Source organism: Paroedura picta, chromosome 11 (genome assembly GCF_049243985.1).
Source record: "Paroedura picta isolate Pp20150507F chromosome 11, Ppicta_v3.0, whole genome shotgun sequence".
Taxonomy (NCBI): domain Eukaryota; kingdom Metazoa; phylum Chordata; class Lepidosauria; order Squamata; family Gekkonidae; genus Paroedura; species Paroedura picta.
In genome coordinates this window covers 35,608,788-35,628,933 of record NC_135379.1, presented here as the reverse complement: position 1 = coordinate 35,628,933, position 20,146 = coordinate 35,608,788, and the positions used below count along the sequence as shown (strand labels likewise).

General features: G+C 41.4%; 1 protein-coding gene across 2 annotated transcripts in view; it reads right to left on the bottom strand.

Moving 5' to 3' along the window:
• Positions 1-19,537, bottom strand: part of LRRC3B (leucine rich repeat containing 3B) — a 117,229-nt gene extending 97,692 nt beyond the window's left edge. The window contains exon 1 of one of the 2 annotated variants that reach the window (XM_077302561.1): positions 19,327-19,537. The gene's annotated coding sequence lies outside the window, so the exon portion shown is untranslated. The remainder of the gene's footprint in view (positions 1-19,326) is intronic. The other variant, XM_077302562.1, reaches the window with a different exon arrangement.
• Between the last annotated feature and the right edge of the window lie 609 nt (positions 19,538-20,146).

Here is a 20,146-nt window from a genome sequence, read left to right as displayed (position 1 = left end):
CTAGAGTCCACCTTCTAAAGCAGTCATTATCTCTAGGTGAACTGATCTCTGTCACCTGGAGATGAGTTGTAATCTTAGGAGATCTTTAGCCACCACCTGGAGGTTAATAATAAAGATATACCAAAAAACACTGTCCAGAACAAAATACAGAATAATTCCCTTTGAAGTAATTTCTTCACTATATTGATATTCTCAGTAGGGCTGACATGTTCTAAAGCACATTTGAAATCACTCATTCATACAGTAGCCAGTGAAGGTTTAAGTGTGGATTTTATGTCTATAGCTGAAGGCAATTTCCTTGAGAACAAATATCCTAAAATTGCCAAATTCTACATAATGCCTAAAATTCACCCTCCACCTGGGTGATCTATTATTTTGGCAGATCAAATTTCCATGGAACCTTTGACTAAATAGGTAGATTTTTTCTTAAAGAGGCTCTCCTCTGAATTCATTCACTACACATTTTATTTCCAAGATTCAGCATGTATAGGTTCCCAAAGAGGCTTTGTTAGCCACAATGGACATTGGCACCCTATACATGAATATACCACTTTCTTAAGCCAGAGAGGTACTTAAGACTAATTTAGATTGCAGCAAGAAGAAACCTGCCTTCACCAATTTTTTGATGGACCTTTTTGACATTATTATTGAAAACAATATTTTTCCATTCAAGATTAGCTTTATTTATAGTGTTTCGAAATTGCGATGGGAAGCCCCATAGCTCTCACCATTGCCAATATGCTTATGATTGCCCTGGAGAACCAATGGCTATGTTACCTTAATGAAAATCCTTATTTTTCAGACATCTTTATTTGAGATTTTTAGATTACATTTTTATTGTTTTCAGGAACCCTGAGAAGTGGCCTGGGTTTCTGGACTGGGCCAATAATAAACATGAGACTATTAAGTGTAGCAGTCAAATAGACTTTCACAACATCAATTTCTGGATAGCCTTTTAACAGTGATGGGAGACAACTATCAAACACACCTCTTATTGTAAGTCTACAGGTAGAAACACTTTGTTACATTATCAATCCTTTCACCCAGTACATTTTAAGAAATAGTCTGCCATATAGTCATTTTATTAGACATGGAGTCATTAACTCTGACTTTGATTCATGTCAACAGGTAGCAGACAGACTTACTAACAATTTATTAGAGAGAGGTTAGCCTGAAGAGGCAATTAAGTTGGCTAGAAAAAAGCCAGAATAGTGAGCATGCTTCTTTACTAGAATACAAACAGAAGCCTGTCTCTAAATAGGACAGTGTGCTTTTGAGTTTTTCATGCTATCAAGAAAAATCCAGAACAGTACCAAAAAACGTTGGCAATTACTCTCGGAAATTCCTGGGTGTAATTCTCCTGCTGTCATTGCATGGGGGAGAACCAGAAACATTTGCTGACTTGGTAGTTCACACCAGGAAAGATTTAAAGGGGAAGAAGCATCTTCTACCAGGTAATCATAACTGTGGCAGTTGTTGTGTGTGCACTTTATTATTGCAAGGGAACCATTTTAAATGTGATGAATCAGGTTCTGAAGTCAAAATCAAAGACTTCATAAATTGCAACACTGCTAACATTATTTACATCTAACATCAATGCCCTTGCCAGTTGCTTTACACTGGGAAATTGACACACCCATTAAAATCAAGTGTAATGTAGCACAAATCAAGATAAAAACAAGGTAATGGAATCTCTCCTTTTCTCTCCTTTTCTTGAAAAGCAACAGTTCAGAATCCATGCAAGTCTGTGCTGTAGAACATGTCAGCTTTACAGAGAATATTAACATACAGAAGAATGACATTATCCTATATTTTTCACTTTAAGTCATCATTCCCTCATGGACTTAACCTTAAATGGGACCTTACACCATTCTTGTGAATATATTTGAGTAGATAAGAGTTGAATTGTAAAGACATGTTTAAGGGGATTCTTTGAACTTAATTCATTACAGAGATTTTAAAATATATTTTATTGCAGTACATTTTTGAAATTAGTTGAATCTGCAAAAACACCAATTTATAATGACTTGGATTACATGTGATATAGCTTTAAGTACAGTTCATGACTGATGTAAAACAACTATAAATGAACCTTTGATGGATTGTATGTTGAAGAGCTTTGGGGAAAGTAGGCTTTTGTCACTATTCACAGCCTTCCATATTTTTGTTTAACATTCTTGTCATTTGTGTCAAGGTATATAACTTATTTTTTCCATGTACTTTCCTTTGTATGCTTGAGTGTATTGTATTTAACTTCAAATGAATGTCTCTTTGGCCCATTATGCACAGCCGCCGAAACGGCGATTTCGGGTCACATGGAAAATGCGGAGGGGGAAGACGCGACGCACACCGGTTATGCATGGGGCGGGGTGCGACGGCGGCAAAACCCAGAGTAACCGATTATGCACACGGCGATCCCGGCGCCACTTCTGGTTGCGCCCCGGTCACCCAGAAGCTGCGCTTTCTTCCGCGTTTCGCGAACGCAGCTTTTTCGGCAGCATGCACCGAATCTGCGGCCGGTTGCAGCCGGCACCATGCGTTATCGGTGATTTTAGTCGCTGCCATTCCACCCCGAATGTGTGCTAAAACCCCCGTGCATAATGGGTCTTTGTGGTTATACAGGAGAGAATCATTTGTATTAGGATTATAGCTCCTTTTGAAAGTTTTTAATAAAAAGACTATATTTTTAATTTATTTACTTATTATTGCACATTTTATTATGATAAATTATCTTTGTTAATTAAGCATGCTATTTTTCATTTAGACTTGTCACTGAAGAAATTTATGTCTGAAAGCATTTATAGAACCGGAGAGCACTCTGACAATCTTTTACCTCTTCACCAGCATTAAAAAAAAGTGAAGCAGCTTTATGTTCCAGTTTTTATCTTAGTAGTGTAACTTTTGTATTTGGTGTATCTTTATTATTAACCTCCAAGTGGTGGCTTAAGATCTCCCAAGATTACAATTGATTTCCAGGTAACAGGTTCACCTGGAGAAAATGGCTGCTGTGGAAGGTGGACTCCATGGTATTAGAATAAAGTCTGAGTCCAGTGGCACTTCTCCAGCATTAAAAGAAAATGAACAAATTCTAATGGTGCAGCATTATGTTCCAGTTCTTGCTTTCTTATGCTTGGATCAAAACATATCTTACACTATGAAACTGAACTCCAGATCTATATTAATGAAATATTGCACTAGAAATTGTGGGGCCTTATAAGGCTTTTATCTGTCCCAAAAGACAGTGGGGATGTTTCATGTTTATTCACATGACCTTTTATACTTGTTCCTCTGATACTGCACTTCTCCTGGGACATGTGGCTCTAAAACGGCAATGTACAATGCCCAGTTATAGAAGGAAGATGTTGGAGGCCTCCAATAAGCCTCCCATTTACTCATACAGGATGGAGAATGACTTGCCTCCACCCCCACAACCCCACCTATGAGGAACTGAGGATCTGGAGAATACATTGCTTCCTCGTAGTGATGCTCTCTCGGACCATTTATGCACTGGTGGTTTCATGCTGGGCTGCAGGTTGGAGTTTTAGCTGCGGCAGGTTGCCCCATCTTTTCCTGCATCCACACAGGGGAGCATTTGGCCCGGTGCACCTCATCCAGCCCCAGTTTGTGCTCCTGCACGGGAGCTGGGGCAGTGAAATAACAGTCTAGGAGTTTCTTTCCCTTTCTTTGACTGTTTACGCACTGGAGGTTTCATGCCAGGCTGCAGGCTGGAGTTTTAGTCGTGGTAGGTTGCCTCACCTTTTCCTGCACCCACACAGGGGAGCATTTGGCCTGGTGCACCTCATCCGCCCCCGATTTGTGCTTCTGCATGGGAGCTAGGGCACTGAAGTTTGCTTTTAGTGGTGGTTTTTACTATTTTTTATTATGTCTTGGGTTATTTTATTGCTTTTTAATTTGTTTTATGATTTGTATTTTATACTTGCTTTGTGTTATTATACAATGATAGAGTTGGAAGGGGTCATTCAGGTCATCTAGTCCAACCCCCCTCCTCCCTATTAAACTGAACCAAGTAGATGCTGGAGATGCCAGTCCCCAGGTGGGAAAAAGAAGACTTAAAGGAAACCAAACCAATACATCATAAATCAGAATAGCAAGACTAAATTGCTATGAAGCCAAATCAAGGAATGGAGAGAAGAACAACTACTAAACAGTGTTTAACAAACAAGTGCCCAAAATAGTGTGTTAATACAGTGAAAAAACATTAGTATTACAAATGATTTGCATCACAATATCCAATTAAACTGCTCTGCTACAAAGTCTGTGTCAAAAGTCCTTGAAGGAATTCTTTCTCAAAGGCAGAAATGTAACAAACAGTCTTGGATTTGTAGGATGCCAAAGATGTGACAACACACCTCCCTGGTTTGATTTGTCTGTTTCAAGCATTCTTCATGTCCAGATTTTTAATGTCACAATCTTCATTCTTTTAAAACACAAGGACAGTTTGAGACACAAGTATATTTCAACAGTAAATGCTAAAAACATCTCTCTAGCAATTTATACAAACAATAACAAAAACTAGCCATGACATAAAATATACTATAAACAGACTTCCAGCCTCCCATGAGGTGTTTCTAAGCATGCTAATGGAGTCTTAATGATTGTCTAAGATTCTACTGTTTAACTCCCACAATGGGTGTATGCAATTTAACGTATTAAAGAGGACATTCCAATATACAGAAACATATACTAACCATAAGACAACCTACTGTATTTCAACAATGCAAATTCATTCACAAGAAACGAGATACATCTAAATTTTGGTTAGTTAAGTCCATGTAGTGATCTTAATCTAAAAATTAATCTTGCTTCTTGCTGCAGTAATATTATTTGTACATCATTTCTATTGTATTTATTAGGTTTATATTGATATAAAACTAAAAATGAGAAATCTCTTTCTGAATGATCAACTTCCTAAAAATGCATCATCAATTCCATTCCATATCCTAGACATATGCTCCATTATTCTTACTTTTAAAGAATGCTGGCGTTTACCTACATAACAGAGTCCACATTTGCAATTTATTAAGTACACTGTAGTACGTGAATTACAACTGGTGAATTGGTTAAGGTCTTTAACAAAATTTACCTCTATGATTTCTACCCTTTTTTTTTTTGCATAGCCAAAGAACAAATCCTACAGTGGCCACACATGAAGTGGCCCACTGAGGTTCCCCCTGGTTTACAGCTCATCTCCAGGCAATAGAGATCAGTTCTCCTTAAAAAAAATGGCTGCTTTGGAAGGTAGATTCTATAGCATTCTACCATAGCCAGGACTTCTACAGTTCAGCAAACATTTGTTCTCTTATCTTCACGTTATCGGCAATGCAATTCTAGGTGGGTGGTATTAAAACAATTGTTTTACAGTGCAAGCCTGTTTGCTCAGAAGCAAATCTCACAGAGTTCATCGGGACCTACTCCTAAGTCAGTGTGCACAGAACTACCACCTGTTTATAGCATCCCAATCTAATAGAGCAAACCTCCTGTCATAGACATGGATGGAGAGAGGCATGTTTCCGATGTAAAAGCCACAGGCACAAATCCAAAATGATTGTAGTTGTAGCTGACAAGAGTATTGTCAGAATGCACACTGAGAAAGAGAGAGTTTTTACACACATTATATTTTATTCAGCTCAGGCTGTTTTTTGCAACGGGGATTCCTCCCACACACATACATTCCCCAGTATCTTCATGTTTCCCCACGGTGCCTTGCCTCCAGCCACTGCTTAGAGGCAATCTTTTAACAGTTTTTCAAAAAGGGGGAGGGGATCTTTTGATGCTACCAAGTCATATCCATTTTAATACATTTAACTGTCATGGCCCCCATCTGGTGGAATAAGCTCCCAAATCAGGGCCCTGCCTGAACCTTTACAGTTCCACAGGCCCTGCCTGGCTCCTCCGCCAGGCATTTGGTTCAGGCCAATCAAAACAACAGCATCTACTGGGTCCACAGAAAACCCCTATCCATATACTGAATCCCTCACTGGTCTACCATGGAATCACCTTTGCAGAGTTAGTTAGCAAGTTGCTAGATGTTGTACACGCTGATATCACCAGTTAAAATCACTGTTACTATTGTTTTCTCAAATTTATGAATTGTGCTGTACCTCTTCTTGTTATATGTACTTCCTCTTTGTTATGTGTAAACTTCCCTGAGACAGAAGGGAGGGCAGTATAGAAATATAAACAAACAAACAAACCCAAACCCTTTCCACCAATTAGCTGAATATGTAGATTGGTTATTCAGTAGTTACAAAACGGCATGCACAGAAAAATTCTCACACGTGATATTGTTTTCTACGCCCATTTCTTCCCAATTTTAAATATAATAGTAGGGTCATACTAAGCAGCAAGAGTTATGTGGTCAGATCTCCCATTTAATTTTTTTGGTGTTAAAAACAGACATGGGAGGTTAGAGAAAATGGAGCCATGGTGTTCTTCCCCATGCACCTTTCCAAATTTAAGTCAGCATTTCCTTCCCACCCACACATACCAATAACAAGAGCTGCTTTAGGACCCACAAATAAAATATACAGCGGCATCAGGGAATGGTTTAAATTCCAGAAATGAGTGAAGGGTTAAAAGTCATTGCCTCTGGCAACATGGCCCAATCTGCTCATATTTGTGTTGCATCCAGAGAAATTATGTTTGCATCCTGTGTCTGGGTCATAAGACTTTTTAGGACAAAGGAGCTGCCCTTTCCCTACCCTTTCCCTAGTAGGTACACATTAAACGAAAATCAAACATTGAAGTGAATGGTGTAACATTCAAGGAAACAGTATGTAAATGACTGTCTTCCACTTTCAATGACAAATTACAGCATGAATGAGCCTGACATTCCAGAGCTTTAAATAAGATCTAATTAAAACATATTTTATCATTTAGAACTGAAATATTCACCAGTGATAAGTCATGTGTGGCACCTGTCACCCAAAGCTATGTGTCACCTCATGACACATGCTGAAGAATTGTATGACTTTGTCAAAGTAAAAGTTAAGGAAAATCACCTGCAATGCTAATGCAGACTTCATCTACTTGTTAGATTAGATTTGTTCTATCTGCCAACCCACCTGCACTTCTAACAGGCAGAGAAAATCTTAGACCTATAATCTCCCTGGTCTTGGAATAAAACAAGGTCTGATATTTTGTGACTTAATATACTTTTTACACAATTGAACATGACAAGAAAGTGCTGTGCTCAACAGGTTCTACTCTTAAGTTAGCCCAAACTCAGATCTGATAGATGGTAGCAAGGAAATAAAGGGAACAGAAGGGGTGACTTTCCATCCCCTCTTAATTCAGCATCAAAACAATGGCTGGGATTCTTAAATCCAGCTCTCACATGCTTGATCAAAACAATAGCATCTCTTTAGGCATCACATATAGGACAAGATGTAAGATTTCAGGTAGGGAATAATAGGACAGGCAATACGATAGCTACTGTAGTGAGGCCAGTTCCACAGAGGATGTTAACCAATAAAATGTTGTACTGAATCAGAAATGCACACACACATGTGCCAATACATGTGTAGATCTAGCAGTGGGGAACTGCTTGTGACTGGTTTGGAGATGTAGCAAAATTGATTGTTTGCCAATGTTTATGAGGTGGTTACACCCTTTAGAACTCAGCAGCTAGTTATAATAATAAAATAATAATCCTTATTGAAAGGAAAACAATAAAGGAAATAGGCAAAAATATATCTAGCACACTAGCAATCAATCAGACAGGAAAATAAAGGGAGAAAAGAGATTGCAATCAGTATATTTACTGGTCCTGCAGAGTAAAGAGGTTGGAGAACGAATCAATACAGCCAACATGTAGGGTGATCTGAATGGGTTCCAAATCAGAAACACACTTTGGCTTGGCAAAGCCACTGTTTATAAATGTTTTTAGGGAGAGCGGCTACCTGATGGGAACCAGGTAAGCGCATAATGGAATTTTCCATGGGCGGAATGTTGGGAAATGGCCTAGCCAGGTCAGGAGATGGCTGTTGATGGGCTTAGACAAAGGACTAAATAGGTCTAAAGAAAGGGAACCATCATGTCTTAATGGGGCTAGCTGTTGCGGTGTGGGGAAATGATTTCCCCTGGCAGATGGGCCAAGAATGAATAAACAAAGGAGATTGCCTAACAGCCCCTAGGCAAACAGGATGTTACCATCCACTTGATCAGCAATGAAGTGCTCGGCTGAATCTGTCATTTCGAATCTGTAGTGAAGGACAGGCTAAAGAAGGGTGTTTGCCAAGATGGAGTCTGGCCCAGCAAGGTCTTGGCAGACTTTAACAGTGTCTGGCTTTGGCACAAGCCTAGCCTATGGAGGACAGCGAGCCAGCCTGTAGGGCAGGGTCCTCCCATACTTAACAAGGGGCACTACAGACCAATGGTGTCTGTAATTTTTAAAATTATTATTCAAGCAAAGCAATGGAGTCAAATAGTTGTACGTACAGGAAGCAGTAAATCCTCCAAACCTGCATGTCATTTCTAACCAGGGCCCCTACAGTGTACTTCAGCCAGCTCACTTCTCCATCTCTTTCTCATTCTAAATCCAAAACTTGGTGCCAAAGTGGTTTGATCCGCTTTCTCTAAACACCAATGGCAGGACTTCATTCCATGGCAGGAGAGTGATTCCAAACTATTAGCTACCACTTATGAGCCATTAATTGATCATCCTGAACTAGCCAGCCACAGCTTCACAAAGAACAGGTACCCAGCATCTGCAACAATAATATCTGCAGGAATGAAGAGAACAGTGGGCCAAGCTTGGAGCGGCAACAAAACAAGTCCATTTGGGGAGGATGCACATTTTTTTTTAGAAATATCCTTAATAAATGCTATTTACTTTTCATCCTCCACCTGTAAAATCACAGTTTAGCCATAACTCATAGCAAAAGCCATAATCAAACATTTTGTTCTAAAGATTTCATCATCTCTGTTTGTGAAATATTGGGCAATCATGCTATAATTTGGGCTTTGAAGATCATATTATTGAAAGACTGACCAACAGAGGTGTTAGAAAATACAAGTTCTCTTTGAATGTTCCCTGAAAGCCATGACTGTTGACAAAGTTTTGACATGTTGTATTTACTGGAAAGAAGAAGAAGAGTTAGTTCCCCACAACAGGCACCCTGTGAAGGTGGTGAGGCTGAGAGAGCCCTGATATTACTGAAGAAGAAGAATTCGTTCTTATATCCTGCTTTTCTCTACCTGAAGAAGTCTCAAAGTGGCTTACAGTCGCCTTCCTTTTCCTCTCCCCACAACAGACACCTTGTGAGGTGGGTGAGGCTGAGAGAGCCCTGATATCACTGCTCAGTCAGAACAGCTTTATCAGCGCTGTGGGGAGCCCAAGGTCACCCAGCTGGCTGCATGTGGGGAAGTGCAGAATCATACCCGGCATGCCAGATTATAAATCCACACTCCTAACCACTACAACAAAATTGGTTGTCAGTTTCCAAGGGGTGGCTGGAGGTCTCCTCAGATTGCAACTCATCTCCAAGACAGAATCACTTCATTTGGAAACAGTGGCCACTTTGAATGGAAGACTCAGTGGCATTAAATCCCACTAAAGTCCCACCCTTCCCAAACCCACATCCTCCTCAGGATCCACCCCCAAATCTCCAGGTATGTCCTGACCTGGAGCTGGCAACTTAGATTCAAAAATATTTGGAATTCACATGATAATGCTGAATAATACTTCTGGTTCCTATTGGCTGCCAGGGAGAGAAGCCTGGATGGGAAATGAAAGTGACATGTAGCCTGGGACCAAGGACATTTAGGTTAGGAATGTGTGCAGATCCGTTCTGGCTTGCTGCACAAAGCACGCCATTTCAGCAGATTGGGCAAAGTTCTTTTTAATTGTGTGGGGATTTTGAGCCCATGTGTTCTTTCTAATTTTGTGCGCTTTCTGATCCGCAGCTTGTGCTTTGCAGAAAATTTTTGCCATGTTTCTATCACAAACATTTAGAATCTTATGGACTCTGATAGGAACAAATCTTGTTAACACAAGTGTTACATTGTGTGTCCTTGCAACCTGGTGTTGGATTATTAGCCACCTTGAGCATGAGGAGACAAGGCAGAACATAAACATTTTAAAGAAATTTTGCACTTCCCAAGTCAGACACACATAAGAGAAAGAGAATTCACATTCACACTGGTCCTTTCCAACTGAAATGTGCACATAGACGCATTATAATCTCCCTGCTCTACCCTGACTATCTGCTATTTATTAATGCTCTCTGCCTGCTGCAATAGTCCTCCCCATGGTCCATTCTAAGCACTACATCCTAAATTCTTATTCAAACTCTGCCTCACAGACCTTTTCATATATTCCACTGAACACCTGACAGGTACAGCATATGTCTGTTTGTAAGAAAGAGGCAAATGAAGGTTTGCTTTCTATATGAAACTAAGGACCACCACCTATGTACATGTGCAGTTTATAGTATGCATTCATCAGTACAAATGTCCCATGTAAAATGAGAATTACTCAATACACGTATAAAGAAAAATCAAGGGTACACTATATATGAACCGTCTCCTGATAGAACTGGTTCTCTACAGGGGTTTGGCCTTTCTCTGAGTCTCTTACTCTCTCTCCCATCTTCACCCCCTCACAATCTTACACCCACCCACAGAAACACACATTAAGGATGTCAGGCCACAACCTGCAACCCTGCAAGCAATTCCCTGGTTTGCTGGGAAGCCTCCCACCCTAGTAATATGGTCTAGGAGTTTCTAGAATGCTGTATGACATCACGTCCAGGTGTTTGACTGGACGTGATATTGGCACATGGCACAACTTCATTTCCATCTACCTCTTTCTTCCATCGGGCTGAAAGACAAGGACCGCAAGAGAACCTTCTTCAAGAGAATTGCCCACCCGCAGAAAAGCAATATTTTGAAATACTATTTGTTCTGCAAAGAAGAAGAAGAAGTGTTGGTTCTTTTATGCCGCTTTTCTCTACCTGAAGGAGTCTCAAAACAGCTTACAGTCACCTTCCTTTTCCTCTCCCACAACAGACACCCTGTGAGGTGGGTGAGGCTGAGAGAGCCCTGAGAGAGCAGTCAGAACAGCTTTATCAGTGCTGTGACTAGCCCAGGGTCATCCAGCTGGTTGCATGTGGGGGAAGGTAGATTCAAACCCGGCTCGCCAGATTAGAAGTCCGCACTCCTAACCACTACACCAAATTGAAGATTATATTTTTCATTTTTGTTTTATTTTACCTATTAACAAGGTAGAACTGTGGCCATTTTCTTTTCATAACAAACTGAAGAATGACAAGAGTTTAGGCACCTATGCCTTTTGGCATCTGTCTCCACACAGTATGATACAGTTGTTGCTATGTATAGCTAGCAGAATGCCTATCATTAAGAAGATTGAGGCAGATCCCTGGATTGCCGGAATCCCTGAATGGCACAGTAATATTTTAATTCACAAAAATGTGTTGCACCTGGTCGTGGGAGGTTATCTATGCCAGTGGAAAGCAGACTATTAATTGTCATGGCTGCAACATGTTTTATTTACACATAACAGACAGTGATATGGCATATGCATTCTCTGTACGTATGCATTCTCTTACGGCACTATAAAGCCTGTTTCACACATGCAGTTGAGCGAGGTAGCCCAACCCTGCTGTGTTAAAGCATGATATTACTTCAAAGTGCAGGTGGAAAATCAAGGAGGATCACATTTGGGGAAGAGTTTGAGAAGGCAGCCATGTTGGTCTGCATGAGAACTGTTACATTTGAGTCCAATAGCGCCTTAGAGGCTGCAAGGAATAAGCTGTCGAGAGTCAGAGGCCTTCATCAGACATGGGTAGAAATGGAGACCTTTGGTCCATTTCCCTTTATGCTAAGAAGTTGGGTGGGGTGCTGTAAAGAATGCTTGTAGAAGGTGCAATGGTAGAATGCATATTGTAATCCGCTTGATTAGAGCAGAGGGGAAATCCCTAGGGCAGGAAATTAGCATCTGTAGTGACATAGTGTCCCTATTCAGTCCTGGTTGATCTGTTTTGGGAATATTTGAGAATATTTGCCTATGTTTGCCTATGTTTAAAAACTCCTGACAAAGAGAAGACCAGAACAGAAAGCAAATAAATAAATAAAAGACATAAAATTCGCTCTCCCCTGTTGGGCTACTGTTTGCATGGATTTTGTATAGAGAATCTAAAATGGTACAGTCTATTCTCCCATTCAGGGTTAATTTGATGCACATGAGACTGTCAGGAACCCCCATGTCTTTCTGCTATGAGTGATTATTGCCTTCATGCTTTTGCTTTAAAGCTTCAGAGGCATGCTGTTCTGGTGTCCAAGGTCATTTGGCTTTGTTGTGTTTTGAATATGCCAGCCACACTTACATTCCACATCTCTCCCTTCCTCCCCTCCCCTCCTGTTTGGACCCCCCATTCCCATCCTTCCTGACCCATTCGCGCCTAGGTTTGTTATCACCAAGTTAAGACTCCTTTATGATGTATCTGTTGTGGGGAGAGGAATAGGAAGGCGACTGTAAGCCACTTTGAGCCTCCTTCGGGTAGGGAAAAGCAGCGTATAAGAACGAACTCTCTTCTTCTTCTTCTTCTTCTTCTTCTTCTTCTTCTAATAATAATAATAATAATAATAATAATAATAATAATAATAGCTCCCCCCTAGGAGTTGGAGTGTACGCTACTCCCTTATCCTTTCCTCTTCACCTCTTAATAATTGGGGGAGGGATGGGATTTTTAGCCGCCATGTTAGTAGATTGATGTTTTAATGGGAATTTTAATGGGATTGGTTGTTGTGACCCGCCTCGAGCCTATCGGGAGAGGCGGGAAATAAATCTAATAATAATAATAATAATAATAATAATAATAATAATAATAATAATATATTAATTAAAACCCAGCATTAAAATCCCAGGCCAGCATGAAAAAACGTAGGTGGGAGGCAGGAAATAAACTAGAAAGGCAGGAAGCCATATTTCAAGGCTAAATGCCTGGTTTATGGCCAATCCTACACAAATGTTTCAGTCAGTTTATCCATACTTGAAGCTAGAGTTGCCAACTCTGACTATGAAAATTCCATGAGATTTGGGAGCCTAAGGAAGGTGGAATTTTGGGGAGGAGCAGAAGGTCAGCATGGATGTGATCCACAGAATCTGCCTTGCAAAGGCGCCATTTTCTCCAGTGAAATTGTAGTCCAGAGATCAGTGGTAAATCTGGGAGATTTCCTGTCCCCACCCGGAGGTTGGCAACATGACTTGAAGACAGTAGGACATCTAAATTTGGCAGCACACAAAGCAAATCTTTGAAGTGAACTCTGCTGATCAATCTAAAGCGACTCTCTTGGATTAACCCAGATCTCCCTCTCATTATATCATGAATTTTCAGCATGTTCCAGTCACACATTCTCTTCACAATCTTGTATCATTCTCGAGGAAAGCCCAAAGCTGCCCTGGAGCCTCCTGCATTCAGTTCCACAATAAGCCTTGTTTGCCTAAGGCTACCACTTCTATGCCTGCTCTTACACATCAAGGACTCAGATCAGATGGAAATGCCACCATTTTGGGGTTTTGTTTTCTAACAAGACACACCTTCCTTTTAAATCTACTTTACAAGCAGTGTTGGTTTCCACTTATCTCTCCTCACCATCTCTTTTCCTGAGTATAACTGAAAAGGAAGAAGTTAAATTAGTGAGGGATGGCATTATGTGCTGGAATAAGACACGGCACACCAATGTTGGGTATAAACAAGGCCACAGCTTTATTACCTCCCCATGGAAGGATTGGGGCAGCATGGGGGAGGGAGCATGATCTAGCAGTCAGCAGACTGCACCAACACTCCACAGAGTCCAGAGACACCTTGGGGACCTGCACCATTCTCAGCCAGGAGAGCAGATCCCCTTGCCTACTAAAGTCCGCCACTAAGGGAATTGACCTATGCAGGGGAGCCACCAGGCAGCAGCCTGATTTGTCTGCCTCCAGGCCACTTGGGAAACGTGCCCCTGGCCTCCCAGCTGGGTAAGTGACCTCATAGGGAGGCCCCAAACCCCAGGGAGTCCAGTAGCACACCAGACTCCCTGCCAACAGGCTCCATCCCATGCAAACCCACAGCTGTGACAATTATTGACCACAAAACAGCCTTCAAAACTCTGAACAAGGCTGTATACATACCAACATATGGAAGGGGAGCTGCTCCTGCAGTGTCCCAGGCAAAGAGGGCAGGACCCACGCACGGGGTTGCCTTAAATAGGCGCTATGGTCCCGCCCGGCCCTTGACGCTGTGCACACTGCACTGTGAAAGCACACACATGAGCGGGCCTTTAAGGTGGTCGCGTCTGCCTCCCAGCAGGCCCCCCGCTGTGTCAATGCTCGGCCGTGGCAAGTCTCGGCCGGGTTTTTCTGATGATGTTGCAGTTGCAGAAACAGATGTGGTGGATGACACAGAAGGATTAATGGAAGGTTCAGGCTTCACTGTGCTATCCTTGTTCACCATATAAACAAAAATCTGTTGCCTCTGTTACTAATGCTATTTTTTTTTTCATGTGTTTTTTTGAAGTCTGGTGATTTGTGTTTTTCATACAATATTAATGACTAAAAAAGAAAGGCTGTAGATTAAAGCTGCAGGGCACATTTACTCCGCAATCATTTGTTTCCAGTTTCATGGCACAATATTTGTATTCTTGTAAAAGAGGGGGGATAAAGTTAATGTATTTGAATAAGAAAAACAAATCAGCATTTCTGGGTTTAGCCTACATTTTCCATCACAAGTTCTTTGTGCACTGCCAGGAGCTGTTTATGCTCCCTACAAAGCATGGCTGTGGCAATAGCTTTGTGTGTGCATGTGTGTGTGCGTGTGTGTCTATGGTAGAAGCCATCATACCCATTTTTGTTAGGGTTGCCAACCTCCAAGTGAGGACTGGAGATCTTCTAGAATTACACATTTATTAATAACAAATTTATTAAATTATTTCAAATATTTATTCCTGGAGCAAACAGCTGCTTTGGAAAATCAACAGATCAGCATTAAGCCTATTGAGGTCCCTCCCCTCCCTCAACCCCAGACTCTCAGGCTCCACCAAATTGCCAGATGTTTAAAAACCTGGACTTCACAACCTAGTTTTTGCCCAAATACCAGGGCGTTGTCACAATGTCAACATGATCTGCAGTGAGAACCAGAAGTGACATTGTCACATCAGTGGCCGTGAAGCCCAGGGCTGATTCTGCACTTTGTTTTTTTCGGTGTGGATACTGCTGAATTCAAATCGATTTGAACTTGGGTCTTCCTCTCCCCCCCCCCCCCCATTGAAACAGAAAAGTGTTCTGCACTTTATTGGGAAAACTCAGAAGGGGAGGGGGGAGCCAAGACCAGACTGAGCCTATTTCTTTCTTTCTTTTCTTGAATGGGGGGGGGGGGATTGAAGACAACAGAGAAGGGAGGAAAAAAACCCATGAGGCAAATCTCTATCCACAGAAGTGAGAGCTTCTGCAGTTTCTACAGAAAGAAAATTAGGGCTTCCTCTTTAAGAAAAGCTAACAGCCTTGGCTGGCTTTGCAGGTTTGGCCAATCAGGGCTTCTGTACCACGGAGTCAGCTGGCCAATCAGAACTGCTCTACCACAGAGGGAGTGCTTTCTCATGCTTTCTGAACTGCAATATTCCAATATCAAGGATTAAAAGCACTCCTGGATATGGCGAAGAAATGGTAGGGTGACTCCAGATCAATCCTGCTTGGTGCAGAGGGAAAATTAAAACAGCCCAAATTCAAAACAGAAATCGCATTCTGTGTAGACGGCAGGGACTGAATCGACCTGGGATTGGAATAAAAGCTCTGTGCAGTTTACACCCAGGCCTCCTTCCACTTCTCCTCCCCCCACCCTGCCAGTTGTCTCAAGGGACCTAAGGGGGATCCATCTACATCCCAAAGCAGGGAGCTGCAAGCTGCAAGCTGCAACCTCTCGCAATGAAAGAGTCAAATGATGTCAAAATTCCAAGCAAGAGAGCAACAAAGACAGCCTGTTTGCTTAACCAAAACCCTGCAACTTAATGTTACACAATTTAATGCGACTGATGTGTTGTTTAGTGGGCCATAAGGTTTTCACAAACCAAATACAGTCTTTGTAGAGTTACTAACTACAGACTGGGAAAGAACTAGAGATTTGAGGGGGGGTACATCTTGGAAAAGAAGAAGAAGGGGACAACAGAGAATGAGGTGGCTGGACAGAGTCACTGAAGCAGTCGGTGCGACCCTAAATGGACTCCGGGGAATGGTAGAGGACAAGAGGGCCTGGAGGATCATTGTCCATGGGGTTGGGATGCGTTGGACATGACTTCGCAACTAACAACAACAACACATCTTGGAGAGGCTGGAGCTTGGAGATGGAAGGACTTCAGTAAGGTATAAGGGCATATGGTTCATGCAAAGCAGGCACAGTTGAGAAATCAGTTGCAATTCCAGGATTCTCAAGGCCCCACCTGGAGGTTGGCAACCCTAGTCTGTATTCTGACTCTGTCTTCAATGGTACTTGCTACCTCTCCCAGTTTAGAAAAGCTGGGTTTTTTTGTACCCTGCTTTTTAACTATCTGAAGGCGTCTCAACGCAGCTTATAATCGCCTACCCTTTCTCTCCCTCCAATAGACACCCTAGGAAGTAGATGGGGCTGAGAGAGCTCTGTCAGAACAGTGACAAACCCCAGGACACCTGGCTGGCTACATGTGGAGAAGAAGAGGAGAATCAAACCCGATTCTCCAGGTTAGAGGCTACCACTCCAAATCACTACACCAAGCTGGCTCTACAAAAATGATGAGCATGCCCTCCAAAGTGAATAACACAGGGCCCAAGACAGACCCGTGAGGCACTCCATGTCACTCCTCTCCAAGAGGATGAGGAAACTCTAACAAACACTGTTTGGGTGTCCACCAGTATAAATCCACCTAACAGCAGAAGGATCCAGACCACATTTTACCAACTTGTCACCAAAAATCTCATGTAGGGCAAAAGGGCAAGATCTCAGCTAACTGCTGTCAGCAGTTGATTATCTATTTGCCCATTATCCTCTTAATGCGACATATTTATTGTACGCCAAATGTTTCCCATGTGATTCAATCTTAAGTGAATGCAAACAAATCCAAATTGTTGGTTTTTTCCTCTTTATTTCTGGAATCCATTAATCATTTTCATTTTATACCCCGCCTCCCCCCGAAGGCTCTCCCCCCGAAGGTAATTTACTCTCACACTCTACCTTTACGTTTGAACTGATTACTTCCATTCCACTATAATGTATCAAAGGAAGTGTCCATGCACACGAAAGCTCATACCATGAATAAAACTATGTTGGTTTTCAAAGTGCCACTGGACTCTAAATTTGTTCTTCTCTAAAGCCTTACTGAAATAAAGTTAAACTATTTGCACAATATTTCCCTGATCCAACAGAGTAGTAACTCTCTCACATAAAGAAAGAGATAAGATTATTCTGCCATTACTTATTCTAGAAGAACCCTTCATAATCATAGCTAATCTTTCTAAATGCTCAATGACTGACTATTTAATTATTTGTTCTAAAACCTTTCCAGGGTCGAGTCTGCACGGGGCTTTTTATCCATTCCGAACCTGAATAAATTCCTCCCCTCTGCACTGAATTCAATTTCCATTTTGATTTTGGGTGCTTTAAATTTTCCCTCTGCAACATGCATGATTGATCTGCGGTGGCCCAACCTTTCCCCCACGATATCCAGGAGCAGATATATGCTGCGATATTTGAAAAACTGCCACCATAAGTGTAGATTTCTGCTTTTGATTGGTTCCCAGTTGCAAGGCTTCGCTCCCTGATTTAAAGTGACTGCACTTTCCTCTCCTCTATTTTATCTTCACAACACAGATTGGCCTGAGTGTCTGTGACTGGCCCAGGGTCATTCAACAAGCTTCCATGACAGATTCAAACCTAGGTCTCCCAAAATCTAGTCTGACACTCTAACCACTGCACCACACTGGCCATAGGCTATAGATCTCTATTCGACAACCTTCTCCCGCAAATGCTCCAAGATTCTAACTCGTCTGTTGCCCTCTCTGAAGGCAAAAGATGCTGTGCCCATCGATACCAGCTGAGAAGTTGCTATCATTTTGCCCACTAGCATGAATAATCATCTTTTTTAAACATCCAATTGCTCTGATATTTTTTAATGAAGCATATATAGTTTTGCTTAAGGCAAATAACATACATGACTAAACTAGAGTTGAATTTCATACTCTGAATCATGCTGCTGCATTAAAGGGGAAGGAAACATGGTTGCATGACAAGCATATTATTGTATAAAATCAAATCCATCAGGGATTTAATTTCCCCCCTATTAATATTTGTTGAGAGCTTACTTCAATAGGCTGAAACGTTGGGCGTAACTGAAATGTAAATGTAGCACTTTAGGTAATAGTTTAAGAGGTCATTTATCAGAATGCTTCCAACTAAGGGAGGGGAAAGAATTCCATTTCATAAAAAGCTAGACATCCCTCAAGCCTGCAGGTTTTCCAGGGGAATATGTGAGAACATTCCGATTTGCAATATCTCAGTTGAAGCATGAAGTAATATATTCTATAAAGATTATGCCACATGCTATTTCTAAATGTGTGAATCATCCCTTCTTTCTTTGTTTAAGAAAACTGCATTTGTTTCATGACTGGTAAGGAGCAGACCTGGTGTTCAATTCCAGGCATTGCTAGTTAAAGGATTTCAGGTGGCAAGGCACTGAGGAAGTACTTTGCCTCTCAAAAGAGAGCTGCCACCAGCTAGAACATTAAACAGAGTAATGGTCCAAATTGATATTCAGAAACTGAAATTCATGCTCTTCATAACTTAAAAAACAAAAACAGAACTAAACTTAAAAAAAATCAACAATCCAAATCATTCAAAAACAGGTAACACATGACAACAGATGAAACAAAGATCCTTCCATTACCAAGAGTTTGATAAACAAAAGTTTTTGCTTGATGATGCCTGGAAGTAGATGAACATGTGCCAGGAGGACTTGCCACAACTTGGGTACCATTACAAAAAATGTTCTGTGTCTTGTTACCCACATAATGTGTAAAATGAAGTCCACCCAAAGCCGGTCCTCAAATTATTATTTCAAATTGTGAGTAGGTTTGTACTGGAGAAGATGCTTGTTCAGATATACAGGTCTCAGATCATTTAAGGATTTACAAGTCAACACCAGCCCTTTTAATCGCACCCAGAATAAACTAAAAACTAGTAAAGTTTTTTCCCAGCACTAGCAAGATATAATCAACATAGGCTGCATCCCTGAAAACATTTCCCAAAGACTAAATGAATAAACATTTAGACTTACTTCCAAGTAGACTTACTTCAGCTCGCTCCCATAGTTGCAAGCTGCAGAGAGGCAGTTGCAGTTTCCGAGGTCTTTTGGTGAATTTGTGAGGCACTCTGCATAACGCAGCAGTCATATAAGATGACTATCCCTGTGGCCTCCACTGTGCTATTGACAAAGTTCCTGAAGAGAAAGCAGCAGATTGTCGGGAAGACATAACATAGCAGTGGACGCTAGATGTGTTTGGGGGCATGCCCAAGGCTTTTAAGATGCCGGAATGGGATTTTTTTTTTCTTCATGTTGCCAGATTGCATCTGACTGGTGCAGCAATTACAAGAGAGGGGAACCCTTCTGACAGCTGCTGTGATCCAACCCTTCACAACCAGCCAGTCAGCTATAAAAGGATAACATTGAAAGAATGCCAAAAGCTTTCAAAGAGTAACTCTAAGGGGGCTGAAAACTTGGTTACCCTTTAGGGAAGGGGGGGGGGAAGCCCAAAGCAAATCAAAACGGCACCCGTCATTTCATAAGACTTCTTCAAATGATTGTGCGAAGCAAGTTTGGAGGATATATTTGAAAGTTCACTGTCGTCTCCCTTGGTTGCATTATGTGTTCTGGCCAATGTTTTTTAGAAAACTGAATGAGTTTGGCGAGCCAAGTTCCTTTTTTTATTACACTCTCTTTAAAATCATTAAATTTAATGAGTTTTTTTAAAGGTCAGGTGCATGGAGGGAGTGTTTACCGCTACAGTACAATGTGAGATGGCTGAAAAATATCAACTATAATGAACTCTGTCAAAAGACTTTTTTTGACCACATTGTATTGGTTAGGAGAAAATCCC